Below are 23,355 nucleotides of genomic sequence, written 5' to 3' on the forward strand. Positions count from 1 at the left end.
CCTGGTAGGGTCAGTCAACAGCACACAAATTACAGACCCATTTCCCTGCTAAATGTGGATGCCAAACTATTCGCTGGCATTCTGGTGGCTGGACTCAACCCGTTATGCAGGGGCTGGTGGCTCCGGATCAGACGGGATTCGTTCCCCAGAGACAATGCGCTGACAATACGAAATGACTCATACACATTATCGATAAAGCCAATTGAATCAAACGCGAAACAATGCTACTCTCAGTGGACGCCGGGAAGGCCTTCAATCACATGCATTGGCCTTATTTGGAGGCAACATTGATCAGCTTTGAATTTGGGGAGCCCTTCTGCTCCTGAATCCTGAGAAACTATCGGACGTGTGTGCGTGAACAGATGACTTTCTCCCTCCTTCCTGATTTGAAGAGGCACCCGACAGGAATGCCCCCTGTCACCACTCCTATTTGCGAGCCATGGTGCATGGAGCCATTTGCACAGAGAGTGAGGGACCACTCCCATGTATGGGGATGATGTTCTGGCCGTTTTGGATGACCCTCTGACCACTTTACCAAATTTCCTGGGGGAGGAGTTCAAAGAGGCGTCTGGCTTCTGCATCAACCTCCACAAATCTCACGCCCTCAACACATCGATTTTCTTGGACACAGAAGCCTATTTAACACAGAAGTACCCACTCCAGTGGGCGACTGACTCCATCCCTTACCTAGGGGTACTATTGGCTTTGACTCAAGAGAAAATAAGAACTCTTAACTACCAAGGCCTATTGAAGCGAGTGTGGGAGGATCTGGTTCATGGGCGACCGTATCCCTTGCCTCTGCTGAGCCACATTGCGGCACTAAAGATGATGATCCTCCTCAAGATCCTCTTTGTCTTTCAAATGATCCCTTTGATGCCAGACATATACTATAGAGTGCGACACTCCGCACATAACACAAGTAGTGTAAAACAGCTATGAAAATGACTTGCTTATTAGTACCTGACTCCTGTCAGACTTCACAGGGGCAACACAGCACGCAGTGATGAATGCTGGCGGCATAATGTGGAACACAAACATCAGATACTATTTTTGTATCGACATTAAAGTGAGGTGTAGAGGATGAACTAGTTCACTCCTAATGTCCCCAGAACAGCGGTCTTACTCACAGTTTTGCTCGGGTGCTGGCTCAGTCCCACCTACTCCATCCATACTCCTGCCAGCAATGTGCGGTCATCAGTGGGGACGGCTATAAGTAGTGAGACTGATTTGTTGTGGGGAGGGGCCCTCTTCCGGTTTGTCAAGTAATTATCTTCTACAGCTGGGTATATGTCAGGAGGCAGCTGTACTGCGCATGTGTAATAGGGAGATCTATACCCCCAACTCATGTGCAGAGAATGTGGTGCAGGTCCCGGTCGTCATGGAGATAGATGGCCCTCCGGCACACTGGGTCGTATGCGTGTATCTCGCTATAGGTATTCCTCCAGTGCCGCAATTGGAAGGCGTGACTGTGGTGTGCATGTTCCATAAATTAATTATTTGCTGAATCTGCATTGCATTTGAGGAATTAACTCAAAACGCGATGCCTTGAAGTGGTTAAATAGATACATGATACACATCAGACAGACAAGAGTGTACCCAAACCCAGGTGGGGCCCTTCTGACATGAAAAGAGGCGACCGTCAAAAACTGAGCAGTACCTGACAAAAGAAATAGAACAGGAATATCAAGCCCACATTATTGTCTATCGCTATGTACTTAGTGTGAAGTGGACGTCATACTAAGAAACCCATGAGTCTAATCAGGGGGGGTTATTTGGGTGGGGTTTGATATGTATGGCTAAGTGATGTTATCCCACCCTATGTATGGAGGGTCGTCAGTTTGGAGCATATCAATTACGGAATGTTATGCAGACTGGGTGCGTCAGAGTTCCACCCAGGGGATTACATCATTGAGACTGCGTTCATGTGTACGGAGATGGTGCCCCCAACGTTGTTTGGGGCGAAGCAGAGACGCGTTGCTCCACGTCTGGTTAGCTTCCAGTATTGTCCATTGTATTTTGTCGCAGGAATGGCCTTTTTCGATGTAGTGGTTCGTCATTTTTGTGGGCGTCCGGCCACGTCTAATCGTGCTTCTATGTTCCCTTATCATCACTTTGATTGGTCGGGTCGTCATCCCCACACATCTCAGTGAGCAAGGGCTTGTAACTAGGTAGACACAATTCTTGGTGTTACAGTCCATGTGTCTACGCTGTTCCCATGTGAAGTCGTCCATCTGTCTTATTCATGTCTCGTTCACGTCAACACAGTGTGTGAGGGCAAAAAGAGACAAGACTTGTTCTTCCCTCTCATAAGTGTGTCCTAAAAACCTAGGATTACTTACATCACCCTCCGTCCTCTCCGTTATCTTTCATCTCTGCTACTTTCCTTCTCCCCCTTTGTATCGAGTGGGCAACAATTTGCACCCCTCAACTGAAACAGTGCCCCCTTTTTTATTAAAATGGTTCCCGTTAGGAGCATGGGCACTGGACCGAAACTGGTCCTGGTCCCCTTTCTTGCATTTATCCTCATTTCCCCCCATACATCTTGAAAAAGGGATAGACTTCCCCCAACTGGGTCTGACTACCACTTTATTCTGGCATAGTCAACAAGACTTTTTATTATTCCTTATTGCATCTATCCGAGAAGAAGTCTGGTCTACTCTTGATTCAAAACAGGAACAATTTGCTACTTGATCAAATTGCCTGTGACGAGAACAATCACAGGTTTTTTTTAAATCAATGTCCTGGAGGCTGTTTTTGGTTCTTGGAAGATCTATATAATCCCATTTCAAGTTCATCAACAAATAATTTAAAATGTGAAAATAGCATTCTCAGCAAACAGGCTTCTTGGGCTTCTAACTTCTTAAATGAAGATGACACCTAGCTACAACAACCCTAAATAATGCCACTGCTGCTGCCTTCAAATGAGCAAACATCACATAGCTTTCTTGAAATTATTACAAATTCAAAAAATCTTTAGATAGACTGGGAGGCATGCACTGCATATATTTCTGCTCTTGTTGACAAACATAGTTATGTATATTCCCTTTTAAGTGTAGACTCTGGGGCAGATTTACAAGCCCCTTGCACCTCTTTTGCGCCGCTGTTGCGTCACTTTTGTGACGCAGCGGCGGCGCAAAAGATGCACCCTGGTGCGGGGTATTAACAACGTGACGCATCTGGGAGATGCGTCACGTTGTATAGCCCTGCGCCATAAGGAGGCGTTCCTGCGCAGGGGGTGGCGTTCCTGCACAGGAACGCCTCCTAAAAGTAGCTGAGTGAAATCTACAAGATTTCACTCAGTCACTTTTAGGCCAATGCTGTGTCAAAACCCTGCGCCTGCTTGAAGCAGGCGTAAGGCTTGAGGCAGCATTCAAAGAATAGGCCCCCCAGAGCATTGCTGGAACTGCATCGCGCTTGCGAAGCAACTCCAGCAATGCGACACTTTTACGGCACAGATGCGTGACGCATCTGTGCCGTTTTTGCACCATGGTGCGCCGCATTATAAATGCGGCGCATCCATGGTGGCGGAGGCATGGCGCACAATAAGTGGCGCATCCCTGCAGATATGCAGGGATGCGCCACTTATTGTAAATATGCCCCTCTGTGTTTTAGGTATTGGAAAACCATATATTGTACCCTCATAGCTCCACTTTGTACTAGTTAAATGCAAACAAGTTAATCGAGTTAATTACGTTATTATTAAGTTAATCAAGTTAATTAATTGTATCCTTATCGGAATAAAGTTGCAATGACTGGTTTTAATTGTAATTTTCTAACCTTTAACCTAACAACAAAACTATTAAAAAGTTGAGCAAAGCACATTACAACCCTCTGTTACCTGCATCCTGCAATCACTTGCTGGTGAGTTCTCATCTTCTCTTTCATTCAATGCAACATGACTGTTTGGAAAAGTGATAATAATTGCATATTTTGGAAACTTGACATGAAACTTCCAAATAGAGTTATTGGGTAACGTTTCACGTGATTATTATAAGGTTCCAAATGGTTCACTTGTTCGTAATTTTGCTAGTACAAAGTCAAGCTAAGGGGTTATGATGTATGTTGTTATCCGTAGAATAGGGTCAAAACACTTTTCAGGGACTGAACATCTTCATAAGCAGACGTTTAAACTATTAGGGTAGACCGCACACAGCATCATATGTAATTTATCTGTATTTTTCTCCAGTAAACTGCCTGAATCACTCTCCAATTAGCCCAGAGTGTTCTTCATCTCAGTTCAGTTTAAATCTTTATTCGACTTTCAAAAAAATAGCCATAAAAGTGCAATCACAATACATTTAGAAACAAATTTAAGACAAGCAGGTAAAATCACAATGATTAAAATCAATTCATAGTGCGCTCACACGTGCCACTCGCTGCGCCCCACTGCATCATTCCCAAGGAAAATGGACAGAGTCTTTACTGTGGTTTAACCAAGGGCGTAGCCTTTTAATCACATAGACACAACGCATTGTGGAATGATAAGTGACAACCTTCGTCATAGTAAGGCATACATTGTTATGAGCACACTGTTCATAAGATCAGCCAGATCATACAGACCATACATAATTGTTTAAAAAGCCAGATATAGGGCAGATTAACTGTTCATCGATTGTGTAAGCAACACATCAGTATCTCGACCTTCCTCTACCAAGGAACATTTCCAAGGTTCCCTTACCTTATCCATCGCCCTCACCTTCAACAGAGGGTATACCTTTATTAATAACTTCCAGGGCACCGCATCGCGGTCCAACCCTGCCAGGGGGTACCTACCACTAGGCAAACTCCCCCAAAAGGTTCAACTTTCGAGCATCCCGGGGTAGGGCAGAAAGTTGCGGGACCGCCAGCAGGCCAGTCCCCCCTCCTGCCTGCCCAGTGCTCATATTAATAAAACCCCCCTTCCAAGGGGAAAGTCCAGTAAATCAGTCCACATTTTTGGGGTAGCCCCCATTTCTGCTGCCAGAAATTACGCCACATTCTGCCTTCTTGCCAGGGTGGGTGGGTGGTTGTGCGAATCCGATGTGATGGATCTCAGAGCTCGGTGGAGGGAAAAAGAGGCCGATCCCTCGCTTGCGGGGCCTTATAAGCTGCTGCCCCCTCTTGGCGCCCTCCAATGATGTCATGGGTGCGACACCTCCATTGCGTCGACACCGAGGAAGGACGACTCTCCCAATTGGATGCTCCTGCCCGTATCGCGACTAAGGGCGCCCCTCTGCTATGCGCCGGGTGCTCCTTCATAGTGCGCTCACACGTGCCACTCGCTGCGCCCCACTGCATCATTCCCAAGGAAAATGGACAGAGTCTTTACTGTGGTTTAACCAAGGGCGTAGCCTTTTAATCACATAGACACAACGCATTGTGGAATGATAAGTGACAACCTTCGTCATAGTAAGGCATACATTGTTATGAGCACACTGTTCATAAGATCAGCCAGATCATACAGACCATACATAATTGTTTAAAAAGCCAGATATAGGGCAGATTAACTGTTCATCAATTGTGTAAGCAACACATCAGTATCTCGACCTTCCTCTACCAAGGAACATTTCCAAGGTTAATGGCAAGTGCCAGCAGGCCCCTTACCTTATCCATCGCCCTCACCTTCAACAGAGGGTATACCTTTATTAATAACTTCCAGGGCACCGCATCGCGGTCCAACCCTGCCAGGGGGTACCTACCACTAGGCAAACTCCCCCAAAAGGTTCAACTTTCGAGCATCCCGGGGTAGGGCAGAAAGGTGCGGGACCGCCAGCAGGCCAGTCCCCCCTCCTGCCTGCCCAGTGCTCATATTAATAAAACCCCCCTTCCAAGGGGAAAGTCCAGTAAATCAGTCCACATTTTTGGGGTAGCCCCCATTTCTGCTGCCAGAAATTCCGCCACAGGGCGAGTCGGCTACTGTCGAAATCGCCCTCCCCCCGCTACCCCTAAAAGGCCTCATTAATACCCCTACGATTGTGCTGTTGCCCACAAAAGAGTTGCTGGCTTTCTCCAAATTAGGGGCTAATAAGACTCTACACCTGTTGAGTCCCTGGTAGACATACTCTGCGTCCTGTTGCCATCCTCATATCTTACCTACGATTCAGACTCCTACAGATGTGCGTCCCTGCCACTGGTTGGTATGCTCAGCTTACCTGAACCTGGAGTCCTTCCTTTGCCTGCTGGGAACCTAGCTGCCGACCCAGTCGGGCCGTGTAGTTATGAGGAGGGTGTAGGCTGCGGAATACTGGATACTTATTGAGTGACCTCGCACTCGAGTCCGGAGTCCCGTGGACAACAGATCCAGGTGCTGCCACTGACTCAGCAAGGATTTATTCACCACATTTCTTTAGTGCGTCAGCAGCACCTTTCTCCTCGCCCCCGAGTCAATTTCTTCCCCCTAAGTCCCTAGCGATTCACCCTCCGGGCGAAAAATGACCTAGGACCCCAGCGGAGCTCTGCAATGAGGGAGCCGAATTCTACCGCAACCCTAGTGTCCTACCGCTAGTCCTGACTCTCCTTTATAGAAGGCTTGTGGGCCCACCTACTTAGTGCTCAGTGACGAACCCTCCTCCCTATTCCACTCAAGGCGCCTCTGACTTCGTACCTAGATGTCCGCAAACTGTAGAATGTAGGACCAGCAAAGAGTCCTTATTACTATTTCATTGCACCCAATTCGTGAGTCTTGAGGGCCCCTGCCCCGCACCAGCCCCGCGCGCTGCTGAGGGCCACCTGGCTGTTCACCATGCCATTATGCGTTTCAAGGTGGTATAATTCCTGTTCCCTACATGGACTAAACGCTCTTAAGAAATACCCGTTTTCCTACATGCAAGGTTAACACCTCAAACCTCACGACTGGGCTTGGACCTGCCCTTGGGCTAACGGGGGAGGGGCGCTCTCTTCCCTGTGCTGTAGTGCGCAGACTATACATACATCATGCCCCTAGAAAGCTCCAACGCCCCATATTAATATAGCTAAAGGTGGGGGCGGGGGCGTACGAGACCCGCCAATACTGCAGCCATCTATACTACACTTTTCCTGCGTCTTTAAAGGTCCCTTGCCTATCGATGCTTACCCAGCTTACATTAATCCTGGCCTATTGGAGGCTACTGTCTACATGAGCCTGGTCTTGACCCCTGCTAATTTGTAGGATTGCTAATCAGCGAACATATGCGGGCCTCATCCTTCGATGCTGAATCCCCTTTTTAGCCTATTGAAATCTCCTGAGCTGCTTAGCCTTGTGTCCCTGTCTCGTACTGGCACTGCTTATGGCCTATTATATTGGCCGCTGCCCTGGCACATCAAGCGACAACCGTCTGCAGTAGCACCACCCTGACACCTATACTATTGAATGGCACATATACCATTCCACACAGTGCTAGCGACTGCGTCATGTGAAGTGAAAACATGGATGTTGTCTAGTGTAACCCTTGACCGGTGTTGCCGTAGCACTAAAACACCTCACTCCTCAGGCACCGTGGCCAAACTGCCACACCCTTACACTGCCCCCATGTCCCTTAATGTTCAGGGGGTTACCATTTCACTCCCAATGCCACTTGCTTTGGGCCCACTTAAACCTTTCGCCCTTGAAACTCTCTGGTTTACTTGCCGTAACGCACATACCTGCGCGCCCCAATTCTTGAACAAACCTGGTAGCAACGACCCATGCCCGCTGTACTGGCGACATCTTAATTACCCATGGCATCTCCGTGCCCGGCCGCCGGCATGGTTGATGGCAGTCTTAATTCCCATCTTCTTGGCCGCCGCAAGTGTAGTTGATGGTTGCTTAGCTCCCCCATCACTTGAGGCAAATCCAAGACACATGTGAAAACGACAAGAAAGCAACTGGTTAGAGTTTAACAAAGACCGACCAGCATTAATACAGCTTAATTGTTGCCAATTGGTTCATACTCTAGATTTCTAGGCTTCAACTTATACATCCTCTTGCTTCTGATATTACAGGGCCGCGGGCTATATTCCGTCCATCAATATACAAGCCATGCCGCAAATAAGAAAATGCCCCGTTAAGTTTACTGAACACAGAGTTCCCCGAACCCTTGGCAGGGCCTTCCCGCAGCCCGTCAACCATACCCTCTCACGATGGCCTCCGCACGGAGGTCAGCGGGTGGGGCCGTCTATATCGCCTATGACTGACCTGCTTTCCTAAAAGGATGTTGTATTGCACATGCACTTTACGTAAATTACATAATATCAGACTTGCTCCCTGACCCGCCCAGGCGGATGGGGGGTAAACTGGAGCTCTGTATGTATTATTTATACTAACCGCTGTTTTTACCATGGAATAACCCTTCCTTTCCTCATATGGATTGTACCGTATTTTATCTGTTCTTTTGGGGCCGCTCAGGCCGAAATGAAGAACCTGGTTGACTGTAATAAATCCAAATGTTATCCTTGTGACTCCTAAAGGCTGTGGCTCATGAAACACAGTGTTGTGTACATTAACACACCTTGATGGGAGACTTGTGGACGTACGGTTTAGTAGTGTGTGACGCTGGACACTTTCAGGGCAATGTATGCATGGGGCGTATTTCAGAGCACCTTGCTGCAGTGACATTGCGAGCAGAGAAGCAATTCTATCTGAATGAGGGCGGCTCGCAGCCTTAACTAAATCAGAACGAATTAAGGAAGTAGGCGGTTAGATCATCAGTGTAGCGCATAGCGGTCATGTCTATGGATTCGTAGCGCTCCATAATTCTATGTCTGCCCGGAAATGTGGAAAGAAATGGTCAATAAAGGCTGCAGCTCATAAAGACAGTGTTGTCTACATTAAAATGTGTTACTTGCATAGTGCTCCTATGCTGCTGCTGAAAGCCTTGCAGCGCTACCATAATGGGTGACTTGTAGACATTTTCTCAAATGCAGGGTATCAGAGCCTTTACATAGCGCCAGTTACGTTACACACGGACACACAGTCATTTTGTTAGGCACGGGGATATTAAGTGATTTGCCCCGAATCACAGGAAGGTTAGAACATTAGTGAGACTCGAACCGTGTTTCCCAGGTCCGAGATTTAGCGCTCTGGCCGTTAGGCCAACTCCACAATCCTATGCCTGCTTGCAAATGTGTATTTAAATGGCCAATAAAGGCTGTGGCTCATGAAACATGTGTACATTAACACACCATGCCGGGAGACTTGTAGAGGTACGGTTTAGTAGTGTGTGACGCTGCACACTTTCAGGGCAATGTATGCATGGGGCGAATTTCAGAGCACTTTGCTGCAGTACCATTGTGAGCAGAGAAGTAATTCTATGTGAACGAGAGCGGCTCGCAGCCTTAACTAAATCAGAACGAATTAAGTTAACTCAAGTGACAATTTCCGGTTCCTCCGGTGACCAAAACTCAAAGGAAACGTCTCACTTACAAACAGGGTAAATTCTTTCCAACACTTGATTTAAGATCAACGATGATACATATGGCCCTTAGAGAAGGATAGGCAATTATACTTTTTTATTGTTCACTCGAACAATCTGGAAAATATTCTGAAACCCTTTCGGTCATGGTGTACTCCTGTAGAAACAAATAAAATAATAATAAGAGCTGAATCGGTGTCACGAGCGCGATTGGATATATTTCCCCAGGGGCCCTGCTTGCCGCAGTTATGATATTCCTAAGAAGATGCATGACGCCGACAGTCCCGAAGCTTCTGCATGTCACCTTAATGAACAGTTATTGCACTAAACATTGTGGTTAGTGAAATCATTTCTCTCTTGTCAGAAGCCTGGATTCCGTGCAGCACCCACATGAACCGCAGCTGTACTCTACATAAACAGTTGACTTAAGGGACAATGTGCAAAATGTGATTACTGTCTTGCAAGCCATGGGGGCTGGTTCAATAAACTCCAAGCCCTGGCTTCGGTTGATTATAATACCCATTCATAATTTACTCCGGGCAAGCTACAGGCCTGCGTGGTTCAAACTGCGTAGTGCTGCAGTCACGATTTTACCAAAATGTCCTGTGATGCATTCCATCTGAAAGCTGAATGGAAGTGCACCCTTCTGAAAGGCCTCAAGGGTGTTCGTAATAAATGGCTCTGTCAGAAAATTTGGGGAAGGACCACTCGTTATGCTCCAGTATATGTGGGAAAGGACACCTCTCCCCTCGTTGCACCGTTCACATCTCCCCGGAGGGCATGTGCTCGGACCCATTTTAGTCCCACAGCTCCCTCTACTGGTCAGAAGCACTCTTACTTAACTCGGTCCTGCATGAACAATTACATCCCTTTTCCCAAGACCTTTCCCTCTTCTAGCCCGTCGGTGTACTTGTGCATACAGCGGAAGTTACACCATAATGGTTAAAAGAATTTCACATATTTAAAGGAGCATGAAGTCTAGATTTTATTTAGGCAAACCGTGCTATTATTTCGGGGACTATGTTCCGTTGATTTTCCTGAAATATATGCCCCCTTCGTAAAATGAATTACAGTTGTTGTGGTCACCTTTCTTCAGAAACATGGGAGAAATTACGATCGTACAGTAATTTGCCCCAAAACGTAGAGAGGAATTAGACCTTTCATCGAGCGCTATCACCTCACTTGCCGTCTCATTGGCAATTTTTAACGGAATATTTCAAGACAATGTCTATGATCCCTCTTACCCCACTTTGCTGACGCGAATCAGCTTCTTATCCTGGATCCTTGCTGATACCCCTCGCGCCTTGCCGCCTCTCGGGAAGACACCATGGTATCCTACATGATGACGATAACTGGCTGCTGGTCCGGCCTCCGAGGGAGAGGACAACAAGGAATCCGGCTGCCATGACGCTCCTCGGGTCGCTTGCCTCACGCTTCTTACTGGCCAGTCCTCCGGATGTGTCGGTCGACTTCTTAGACTTGTGCTATCGCGGTGCTCTCGAGGTGGTCCCGACATGAAACAAATATAAAGTAGGAATTATCCTTGGCAGCCAGCTTTTCACTGAAACAACACGATTTAGATCCAAAAGCTAGATGACATATTTCGTGGCTACACTATTGGTCGTCCCCCCCACTGTGCCCCGCCATCTACCGGGCTCACCTTTTGTGCCCCATGCGCACAACTTCGAAACTTGTGCGAATCCGGTGTGATGGATCTCAGAGCTCGGTGGAGGGAAAAAGAGGCCGATCCCTCGCTTGCGGGGTCTTATAAGCTGCTGCCCCCTCTTGGCGCCCTCCAATGATGTCATGGGTGCGACACCTCCATTGCGTCGACACCGAGGAAGGACGACTCTCCCAATTGGATGCTCCTGCCCGTATCGCGACTAAGGGCGCCCCTCTGCTATGCGCCGGGTGCTCCTTCATTTCTTGCGCTATATCAGGATACTTTCCTCATCGAGATAAACAAGGCAACATTATAGCATATTGGAGGATCATCTAGTGTCACCAAGAATTTCATTGCTACTTTATGTGACCTAATGTTATGAGCAACAAACAATGGTTTAAGATAAAAACACCTAAATGTATGATAAAAGTTACAAAACAATGTAAAGGGTAATGTGCTTTGTTTACTTTTGTTATCGCAAGGACATGGTTCCATTTCAGATGGACATGACCTCATTTTTGGGAATGCAACAACATAATGAACGATGCTGCATCTCAATCTTAGTAGCACAAAACGGTGCTGTACATAAGTCACATATGACAGGTAATTATTAGCTCCCTTCTCTAGGCTATAAGATTTGTACAGGACGACAGTCGGTTTGTTCTGCTCAGCCTTTGATCTAAAATCCAGCCTATACTGCAAAAAGGAGTCTCTAAGCTCCTTCCTTGTATGGGACAATATTGTTGATGTCTCTGACCTTACTGATATCTTAAACAAATTTCTAAAGAGGAATTAATATATAATAACGATGGAATTCTTGATGCATCGTGCAAATTAAGGCAATCTAAAATAATTGATTTGGTAAAAGCCGTTTCTTCCCTTTTCCAAATTGAGGCCCACAGTAGCAGTGGTCTGACCAATAAAAGATCTTCTAAAAACCGGAGACCCACCTCATGATGTAGAATAGTGTTTGATGCAGAAGGCGGTAAATATAGTAAGCGTTTCAAGAAACAATTTTCTTACGTTTGCAGGACCGTGCACTTACGTAACCCCAAAGCGGGATTTCGGTTAAAGCCCACAGACCATGGTAAACGTTTTCGATTTGTTAGTTACCATTTTCCTTTGTGTCATAAAAGCTGAGAACATGTCCATCAATCTCTGAAGGCCCACTGGGGTTCTTGCTAAAAGTACAGCGTCGTCCGCATATAATAGAATGGGTATCGGATGACCTGCCACCCTTGGCGTATCAGCCTGTATTGTCTGTAGATGATTATCTACCCCAATAATAAAAAGGGAAAATACAATTGGTGCTTACACGCATCTTTGCTGTATACACCACCCGACTTTAAATTTGGATGAGCAGTCCCCCAGAGGGCCAAAACAAACTTGGCTGGTTAGGTTCTCGTAGAGACGAGAGAGAAACCCAATAATTGCCCTTGGTGCTCCCATAGAAATCAGGGTTGGCCAGAGTAAATTGTGCTCAACCAGATCAAATGCACAACTTAAATTGGCAAAGCATAGACACAGAGAACCTGCCTTTGCCCTAGTATGCTTGCGGATAAGTAGCTCTGGATTAATGCATTGCTCTATGGTCCCAAGTCGTTTCCTAAACCCAAACTGCACCGGGGTTAGGACTGAATACTCCAGTGACCATTCCTCGAGTCTTAACAACAATACCCTGCTCATCACTTTCAAGGCAGTGTCTAAGAGTGAAATGAGGCGATAATTTTTAGGATCTGTTCTATCCCCTTTTTTTAAATATGGGTATGATGATAGATTCTCCCCGTGTCTGTGGAATTGTATCAGTAATGGCTGAGTTAAACACTCTAGTTAAGATGGGTCCCCATAATACAAGGGCATATTTTAAAACATCAACTGGGACACCATCCGGGCCTGGGAGCCGGCCCTCTGCCCTAGCCCTAAATGGCCTGGAGGACTTCATTAGTGGTGATATTCAGAGGGAGGTATTTCCCCTTTCCTAACTGCCACTCGGACCCTCCCATTGTCTCCCCATTATTAATAAAAATTCCTGAAAAATATGTCACCCAGGTATCTGAAGAAAAAAGGAATATAACTATGGGATATTATCACTCTTCAGGAAGGGAGCATTTACTGTATCCCAGAAGAGTTTGTTGTTCCTGGTTTTTGCAGAAATAGGTAAGTTTTCCCAGCATCGGCCTGGAGTGTCTTTTTCCAGTCAGCTATAGCTATTTTGTACTCGCACCGTAGGGTTTTGATGGTTAATAAATCTCGCCGGGATTTAGACAGGGTATGCTTTAAAACTTGTAATGCTTTGGTGCAAGTACCATCAAAACGATCCCTTTTGTTTACATGAAGATCCAGGATACTTTGTTAACAGTGATTTGATGGAATTTGCGATGGAGAAAAGATTCTCGGTCACTATACTTGGGGCGATTTCTTCCTGGAGACAGTATGTTATTTCCCTGTGATTAGAAACTACTCTTCTTCTCATGATCGAGCATGGATCAACCCCCTCCTACTTAATTCTAACACCATTTGTCCTAACGGGGTCAATGTGGTTTGCTAAGTCAAATACATAATTCATTTGGCCCCAGTCGAAAAATGTTAATGTAAGCAGATTATGATCACTAAATAAGGAGGGAATGGCACTAAGGTTTCCACACATACAGATAGCAGAAGCAGACACTAATACATGGTCTATATTGGAGTATAGGTTTCGCCCTCTAAACGTTGGGGCTAATTCCCCATTCAAACCACAGACCCCCCTAAGTAGTTGGAAGTCATATTTAGGGATCATCTGTTTTAGGACTTCCCCATTGTCGTGGCAAAAATGTTCATTTTCCTCTTCCTCCTTGTATATATGGGGCCACATGCCTGGTTGTTAAATGCTCTGCATGCCTATGTTAAAATCTCCTGCCCACAATAAAACATACTCTGTATGAATTGGAGATAAAAAGTTTCAAGGCCATGATCAAGAGCTATTGCCACATTACTACGTGTAGAATCAAAGATGTTATTGTAAAGATGTACACTTACCAGATCTCCCCCCCCCCCTTTTTACTTAGCCACAGCATTTGTGCAAGGGGGCCCAAGATGCAACCTTTTTAACATTAATAGAGATTTTATTGGAAATAAGTATTTGTAGCCCCTCTTTTGCTCGCCCAGCTTGTGACCTTATAGCTGCTAAAAAGTGTGAGGAATATCCTTCCACATGGACAGGGCTTATTCACCAGGTTTCTTGTAGACATATAGGGGCCCGATGTAGGTAAATCCCATTTACCGATTTTGAAATACCGAATTTTACCGATTCGGTATTTCAAAATCGGTAAATGGGATGTAGGTCCCAACATCTGGATTCGTTACCGAATCCTTAACAATACCTTAATTACCGATTCGGTAAAAACCGAATCGGTAATGCCCATTCATTCCTATGGGCTTTGAAGCCCATAGGAATGATTTGGCATTACCGATTCGGTATTTACCGAATCGGTAATTAAAGAATTCACAAGGGTGCAGGGGGTGTCACTTTGACACCCTCTAGCACCCCCAAAACGGGCATGTGTGCAATGTGGCACACAGACATGCCCTAAAGGCACGTCTGTCTGTCACATGGCACATGTGTACATGCACAGATGTGCATGTACACAAGAATCGGTTTTTTACCATGGATTTGTATTCCATGGTAAAATACCGATTCTGTAAGCCATGTGCTGATGGAACATAGGCTACCTACATTGCATTTTCGGTAATTTTACCGAATCGTTATCATTACCGAATCGGTAAATATTACCGAATCGGTAAATTTACCGATTCGGTAATGATAACGATTCGGTAAAATTACCTAAAATGTGCCCCTACATCTCGATAGCCCTTTACCGATCCGAAACGGCCGAAAATCGGTATTTTCGGCCGATTCCGATCGGTAAAGGGCTACCTACATCGGGCCCCTAGATGTCATAACTAGATATGGTACTAACCCAATCAATATTTGCAGCCTTATTTGATAATCCATTCACATTCCAGGTTGCAAACTCGAACCCTTCCATGTGGGACTGTCCTGCCGGGTAAGTAGTTGATACACTTATAGATGTACTAAAATTATCATCACTAATATTCTTATCGGCCTTAGCTATATCCCGCAGATTGTGGATGCCTACGTGAAATGTGTACGGTCTCTCGGGGATTGCTGCGCTATCTGACTGGCCATGGGATCTCTTGTAAAATGCCATCTCTGGTGATTCCGGGGGTCCCCAGCATAACTTTGATCAGAGCTCTGTCATTCGTTATCATCTAGTCTACTCAGAGCCTCATATCTGTTGGGCATTGCAAATTCTGGCCCCTGGAGTGGGTACGAGCTTTGGGTAGCCCTCTGTCTTTGGAAATTCAGTACACCACTGGGACATTGATGTGAGACCTTCAAGTGACGGTAGAAAAAAAATCCAATAGGAGTATGCTCACGTTTTGTGACTCCGTCGATAATACCCCTGTCACTATATTTGGATACCACTGGCAGTTCTTGGGCTTCTAAAATTAATTATGACACAATCACTTCCAAGATTTTTTTCCAGAGGCCCAATCCACCTCACTCTCCTTGTAAACAAGATTGCAAGTGATCTACTAGGAGAAATTAAATGGCTGATGCTAAGCCAATGAACCACCTTATTCTTCAGACATGCTGTAGTTTCCCTAACCCCTGGTTTTAGAGGGGGGGGGCATTGACTAGAACAGCCACATATGGACAGCTAGCAGATGGCAAATTGATGGGGTGCCGATTAAGACCTCCTTGGTGTTGTACCATGATGTCAGTCCCAGAAAATTTGCTGTTAGGCTCTGGTACATTTTTGCGCAACATCATATCTTGTCTGAGATGGGTAAAACCCTCAGTATGTGGGCGCTTGTCACCAATGGCATTATTCAAACCAGTGGGGCATATTCTCAAGAACGTGTGTTAAACATCGCAAAATTAGCATATCGCAATTTCCATATCGCAGTCTATCACGGGAAAACAACACCATGTTAACGTGGAATTCACAAGCCTGCGGCACCATGCAATAGTCCCACGACAACGCGTCAAATGTCTGCGATAAAGACAACACGAGGCAGCAAAAATGCGAAACACCAACGAAAAAATAGCGATGGGGCCAACCGCGATACGAAAATCATCGATAACCAGCGACAAGCATGCAATTCCCACGCATAATGCAGGAAAACGCAACACAAAAGCAGAGCACATAAAAAGCGAGATGGTAATGTACCAGCACACTCACACATTCGTGACGTAGAACAAATGACCATCGTCCCGCAACACATAGGCATCTACACAGAGTCACAATGTACAATGACACACAGCCTGCATGTAAACTGCGCCAATGAAGACACATGCTTGGAACACGCAGTGAAACTGCAATCACCCACGGCAATGGCAGCCAAAATGGAGTGACCTTGGACACATGTGAAACGCCGAAGGGTGGGATACCCTACCAACCGTGACACACAGGACTGGCAGTTCGAATACGTGAAACCCCAAACAGACCCACTGCACAGATGTGACACACCCACCATCCATGAACACATCACAAACTCGCCTTCAACACATGTCGCACTCACACCTGACTGAGTGGCGTGCCGGTACAGATGAGTGACATGCACTTAGTGATTGTAGTTTTGGAGGGCATTTTTTTCAAAGTCCGTGCCTTGCACAATCTGTTCTGTCCCATGAATGCCAAGGACAGTCACAATGTGACTTGATCATGAAAAGAAATTTGTAATGATGTCATCCCTGTGGGATATTCCTGCTGCCGCTGCAGTGGGGCGTGGTCCACCTGCCTCATCCTCATCCTCATCATCCGGTGCTTCTGGGACCGGTATCCATGGTGCCTTTCTGCATACACATAAGTTGTGCAACACACAACATGCAACGATCATCTTGCACATGATGTCTGGTCTGTACAGGAGCCGTCCACCAGTGACGTCCAGGCACCTGAATTGTGACTTCAACACACCAAATGTTCTTTCCACAATGCCCCTGGTGCGTTTGTGGGCTGCATTGTACTGCCTCTGGGACTGTGTGTTTGGGGCCCGGAGAGGTGTCATCCTCCATGCACAGAGTGCATATCCTTGGTCACCTGAGACAGTGCAGGGAAGACATGAGTCAACAGTTGGTTCTGCATGATGTGTTAGCAGGCTCACTGGTTCATTGGTGTGTGATATGTGTGACTTTATGATTTCCGTATGACATGTACTGCTTGTTGCAAATTTTCAGCCCTTAATTTGTAGTACGTAGCCCCAATGCTGCTCCTCCCGCCCAAGCCCATTCACTAGTGTGCGCAGCACGGTTGCTTCACCTTCACCCCAACGGCACACCATTTTCATGCACATCTGCGCATGTCCACAGGCCTGACAACGACAAACTGATGTCATGCGCAGAAGATGTGCAGCCTCATGACTGTGGGCCCATGGTAGGGAAAGGGCGGACACAGATGGAGAGAACATACCTGGCTGAACTCGCCCTGCGATTGGGGCTAGATCTCTGGGCAACGCTGCGGACCAATAAGCACACCCTATACACTTACCTATTAAGCATGTTTCTATGTGTATTTGTGTCCACAAAATATTCTTGTTTGCCTTACCTTCACTTCGCTATGCAAACAAAACATTCTGCCTGAGCCTTTTCTATTACTGTTTTGTTTAATTTAACTCTTTTTTTGATTGTGCTTTGCTTTAATTGTTATTTTGTTTGTTAATACGTTTGGCAGGATGCAGGCTTGTGTCCTACCGGATTATTTTTGCCTTAATCGCTGAAACCTAATCAATTAAACTATCTTTTTATCCGGCTGGACAACACTTTATATAGCACTGATTCTGAGTCTATATTCATTCTACTTTTTAATCAGCTTTGACCTGGGACCACTGTGCCTAAAAGCTGAAATAGCCACACACACAACAGTTGGCATGTATGATCCAGGACCCCGGGCAGGCTTGCTCGCCCTCATGTACCCCTCGGGCGAGGAGGCACGCCGTTTACATGCTACATGGCCACATTGCACAATGCGTGACGGTTGACACAGACACCACACCACAGACACACGCATCAGTTACCTCTTAGTCAAGGCCGGAACTCAACCACGCCCAGGGCCACGTGTCAAAAGACCACACCCCTATGCCAGACAACTCACTTACGCTCACTGGGGGTCCAACACAGCCACATGTCCCAGGTCTAACCACTGCCCAAGATGAAAAGACCACACAGACACAATTAGACAATAAGTTGCATGGGCACATGCGCACAGCACCTTTTATTGTCAGGGTCACACGTCCAGTGATGCCTGTGCTGGATGGATGTTGGGTAGTGTACGCAACCCCTAAGGGGTAGGTTGTTGTTGGCATTAACTATAACAGTGATCAGACAATCAGAAGTCCAGAGTAAGAACAGCAAGGGTCCATGACTTGAGCTTCACAGAGTTAGTGGCCCTGTATGCAGTGCGGCCAGCACAGGCACACCCGCAAGGTACGGTGACTTGTGGTGCACTGAGATAGGGCCACGAGAGCTGAGCAGGTCCTCGTTGATGTCCCAGGAGAATGTCGCGGAGTGTCACAGGGACAGTGGAAGGTGTCCACCCAGGGCATGATGCAGAGAGCAGGCATAATGTTGGAGATGAATGCTACAGTCGCCCTTTTCCCAACATGGCAGTTTCAGCTACATGATGAAGACAACCCCCAGGCCATTGACTCACACGGCAATACTGTCCAACGGGAGAGTGCCCATGACTCCCGTGGCACAGAGTTAGTGGCATCAGGGCTGGAAGGACATGCAGTCTGCGATGAGGCCTGTACAATGACATCACCTCTGCAATTGACAAATCAAGACTCAGTTCCAAATGTGTAACCTACTTGTCCGCTGTGTATGGAGGTGGAGTGCCTCAACGGGAAAGTAGTACTGCGGGCCTTGCTCGCAGAGGCCGTGATGGTCTGAGGAGGCTGCCAAGGTCGCGGGCCTCAGGTTTGGAGCTAGCACAGGCATGTGGTGGGCACTCTTGGAGACACACCGGTGTCAGCAGATGAGCAGTGAGGCCTGGATGCACAGGGCCAGTCGGGAATGGTTCAGGGCGCAACGGCCCGGTCTGCGGCAGGGGCACATGATTGCAGGCACTGCTGCACACAGCGTCGGCCTCGTGGCGGGGTGTGAGGCGATGTCCTGGCAGACACGTTGTCCATTTGGGAAGAGAACTATGCCCAGGGCGAATGTATGTTGTTACAACACCTGGTATTACCACGCGTACCGTTACAACGCAGGTTTTACAACGCAAGTCAATTCAATTAAAAATAAATGCTTTATTTGGTATGTATGAATACAACCATATAGCAACAATCAAAATAAATACAATACATCTGGTTTATATCGACTCTAATTTGCTAAGTAACATCAGTGCTATGTATATTTAGACTTTTAATAACACGTGTGCAAATACGCATTTCTTAAAGTGCATCTTAACACAATCGCTTACTCATATATGTGCAAACTAGCAATAAAGTGCAAAAAGTGCTAAAAGTGCTCGTTTTCTAGTACGTGCAAATTTGCAAAATTAAAATGCATATAAGTACACACAGACATTATTCATATACAAACTAACAGTGATAAAGTGCATAAGAGTCAGGGTTAAGTATTGAATTCATATATTGATTGATTTACGTATTAAAATGCATTTTAAAATATAAGTAGCCACATAAAAACATATATCTGGGCTCTCTAGATTAAACATCAGTTGCATCGCTTTCTTGGTGCTACGAATGTTATATTTTAAAAAGATGGGTTTCAAATAAAAATTTCTATAAAATGTACAAAACAGCATAAAATGAAGACCACTCTGCTTAGATCCACCATCACATGGGCATAAACATGAACCTGGTTTCTTAATTATTGGAAATGCAACTAAATGGTGCACAACCCCCAAACGTAGGCGAGATAATACAAAACGGTGAGAACTTTTGCTAACAACAGTGAGGTATGGGTGTAAGCCTTCTTTAATATTGTATTCCAAATAAGAATTGAACGTGCTTTGTTTTAGATATTTATCCATCCTGATATTACCTGTGTGTTTCAGGAAGGTAATTGTAAGCTCCTTTTTTGACAACCCTGTACCCAATGTTGATTCTTCAAAAATGTCACAGCCATAAAGTGTCTTATACCATAACTGGATGTGACATAGCCAGGGGATCCTTGAACAGTGGTCAAGCTTTAAACAGTCATTGATCACATCCTGGGTGAATTTTGTCTCTTCCTTTGCCCATATAGAGCGCCATAGGGACAGGGGTCGTAGGGCAATTAGGTCGTTGACGTGATTTAAGCCAACTTCCCTGTGTATTAGTTCATTAGAGGCCGAAACCGGAGCACAAAGCAAACGTTTCAGGAAGTCATTCTCCTCATTCTGAATTAGGTTAGCACTCTGGGAATGATAGCCCCATATCCCAGCCCCGTATAGGGCTGATGATATGCACCTAGAGTTATATATTGACACCATTTCCTGAATTCTGCGGCCCCCTAGTTTTGTTGCAAATCTAAAAATACAGCTAGTATTTCTTGCCATTTTAAAACAAACTCTATCTTGTTCGTTAGCCCACCTCCCATCTCCGGAAAATATGATGCCCAGGTAACAAAAATTTCTTACAGGTTCTAATTTCTCCCCATCTAAGTGAAAGGGCCTGCTTTTTCTTGCTTTCTTGCCACAAGACATTGTGAAGGTTTTACCTTTGTTGATTATCAATTTTTTGCTCTCAATGAAAGTATGAAACTTGTTAATCAAACATTGCAAGCCATTTTGGGTCCGGGAGAGGAGAACCGCGTCATCCGCGTATAAAAGAATTGGAATTGAGTTACCATTAATAGTAGGGGCATCTGCTTGAATACTTCTTAAAGTTAAGTCTATCTGATTTATAAAGAGCGAAAATAGTAGTGGGGCAAGCACACATCCTTGGCGTATGCCTCTATTAATTCTAAAGAAGGTGTGCATTCTCCATCAGGCCCGAATCTAACTTTGCTAGATAAGTTTTCATAAAGTCTAGCCAAGAAGTGTATAATTTCTGTCGGGGCACCCATCTTCAATAAAACTGGCTAGAGGAGTGAGTGTTCCACCAAGTCAAATGCTGAACTCAAGTCAGCAAAACACAGAAAGAGGTTGCCCTCTTTGGCTTTTGTGTACTTGCTGACTATAAGTTCCAGGTTCACACACTGCTCCATTGTTCCCATCCCCTTTCTGAACCCGTACTGCACTGAGGATAAGATGTTATTTTCCTCTACCCAGGCTCCTAGTCTTTCTAAAAGGACTCGACTGAGGATTTTAAATGTCGAGTCCAGAAGTGAGATGGGGCGATAATTTCGCGCCTCAGACCTGGAGCCTTTCTTATAGAGAGGCACTATGATGGACTGGCCCCATGTAGGTGGAAACATGTCTTCTAAAGCTGCATTAAAATATCTTGTCAGTATTGGGGCCCATAGGGTAGTTTCAGATTTATAAAAGTCCATAGGTACCCCGTCGGGCCCTGGGGCTTTACCCCCTTTGCTATTTTTTATTGCTTCGGTGACCTCAATTAGGGTCACAGATAGCTGCATTTTTTGGGGGTTTAAAACTGGACCCTGTATCTGTATTTAAAACTAACCCATCTAAGTTGGAGGCAGAATTAAAAATTCCAGTGAAGTGGGTTATCCAAGCACGGCAACTAACATGGGAGGAAATTTCGGGGATATTATCATTCTTTAAAAAAGGACTGTTTACAGCATCCCAAAATAATTTGTGGTTTTTTGTTTCCGCAGCCGTGTCCAAATTCAACCAGGCCTCATTTTGCAGATCTTTTTTTCTAACTGCAAGGGCGGTCTTATAATTAAGACGCTCCTCTCTAATTTTTACTGTGTCCCTGGGCTTGGTATCAAGTGCTATTTTGAGTTTGTTTAATGACTGGGCACAATGCTTGTCGAACCACACCACTTGTATTCTCCTGAGCTTACGGCTCCTTGCTGTGAGTGAGTTATCGATTCGCTTGGTTATTTTTAAGAAATTGGCAAGAAAGATGCCAGGGACCACATTAGATTCTAAGCAATAACCTATTTCCCTACTGCATTTTAGAAACAGGTCCTCCATGAATTGAGTCGGGTCAATTCTGGTCCACTTAATTCTCATGCCATTGGGTCTGTCCGCTGTAATCCCTTGGACCGAACTTTCTTATACATGGTTTTTTTTCCCCCAACTTGCCAAACCTAGCGATACGCTGTTATGATCGCTCACTGGCTGCTCTGTTACCCAGACATTAGAGTAGACAGTTCCATTGGATACCAGAATGTGATCGATGTTCGAGTGGGCATCTCTCCCTCTAAATGATGGACACACTTCATTATCTTTGTTCTTTGTGCAGTCCAATAATTCCAGATTTAGTTTGGCCACTAAATTATTTAGCGCACTCCCATAGTTAGTGTGTGGGAAATGGGTAAAAACAGTACTGCCTCCATGAAAGTACTCCTCGCGATGGCCACAGATCCCCTTCTGTGCATGACTACATGATTGAATGTTAAAATCACCCACCCATAATATTACAGGGGGTCACTTGATAAAGCAAGTACTTCCTCTATGGCCCGCTCTATATCCAGTACAATCGCGCCCCGGTTGGGTCCAACAATATTATTATAAAAATGTACTATTATTAAATCCCTGCCTTTGACATGCACTAGGCGCAAAATTGATGTGTACTGGGCCACCTCCACATAGCCACCGGGGCTAAATTCTGTTAGGGTAGTGGATACAAGGGTTAATAAGCCACCTTTTGCTCTGCCTGCTCTACCTGCTGGAGCTATGGCATCTACACTGTATGATATATACCCCTCAACTTGTACCTGGTTTTTATCCCACGTCTCCTGGAGACAGATTATATCGTGGCCTTGCTTGATAAAGTTTTCCCAGAACGGAGTAGTTATTTTGGAAGTAATTCCCGCTATGTTCCAGGTAATAACCTTTAGGCATTCTGCAGTGTTATCGACTAATGGATCGTAGTGTGAGGTCACATTCATAATTAAATCCATGCCAGGACTAACACAGTTTCAGTTATATCGTCAATGTTATTCTGGTCACTACTTACTAAATTCACGGCAGTGTCCCCATCTGACCTATTTGTACATAGCAATCCTTGTTCAATTAAATTCATTCCCCCAGATACGATTGTTTGAAGTTGTGGTACTATAGTTTGTCCCCTCAGTCAGTCGTTCTCTTCAAGTGAACCGAACACCTGGAATCTATTATAAGTCGGAACAGTAATATTGTCCCATAGGTTATACAGAGGTGCTGGTTCACTGGCTACATTGAGGTGGTTAAGGTGAGTAGC

The 23,355-nt window shown here is 45.6% G+C and overlaps 1 protein-coding gene and 1 long non-coding RNA gene across 2 annotated transcripts in view; both read right to left on the minus strand.

The window, feature by feature from the left end:
- The window catches only part of LOC144769149 (uncharacterized), a 1,798,260-nt gene that overhangs the window by 1,095,096 nt on the left and 679,809 nt on the right, over positions 1-23,355 (minus strand). The gene's annotated exons all lie outside the window — the stretch shown is intronic.
- On the minus strand, positions 4,425-10,665 carry LOC144768724 (uncharacterized). Its single transcript, XR_013598617.1, has 3 exons — positions 10,592-10,665; positions 7,673-7,777; positions 4,425-5,271 (listed from the first exon to the last, which is right to left on the minus strand). It is a non-coding gene; the product is annotated as an uncharacterized LOC144768724 (long non-coding RNA).

This window comes from Lissotriton helveticus, chromosome 7 (genome assembly GCF_964261635.1).
Source record: "Lissotriton helveticus chromosome 7, aLisHel1.1, whole genome shotgun sequence".
NCBI lineage: Eukaryota > Metazoa > Chordata > Amphibia > Caudata > Salamandridae > Lissotriton > Lissotriton helveticus.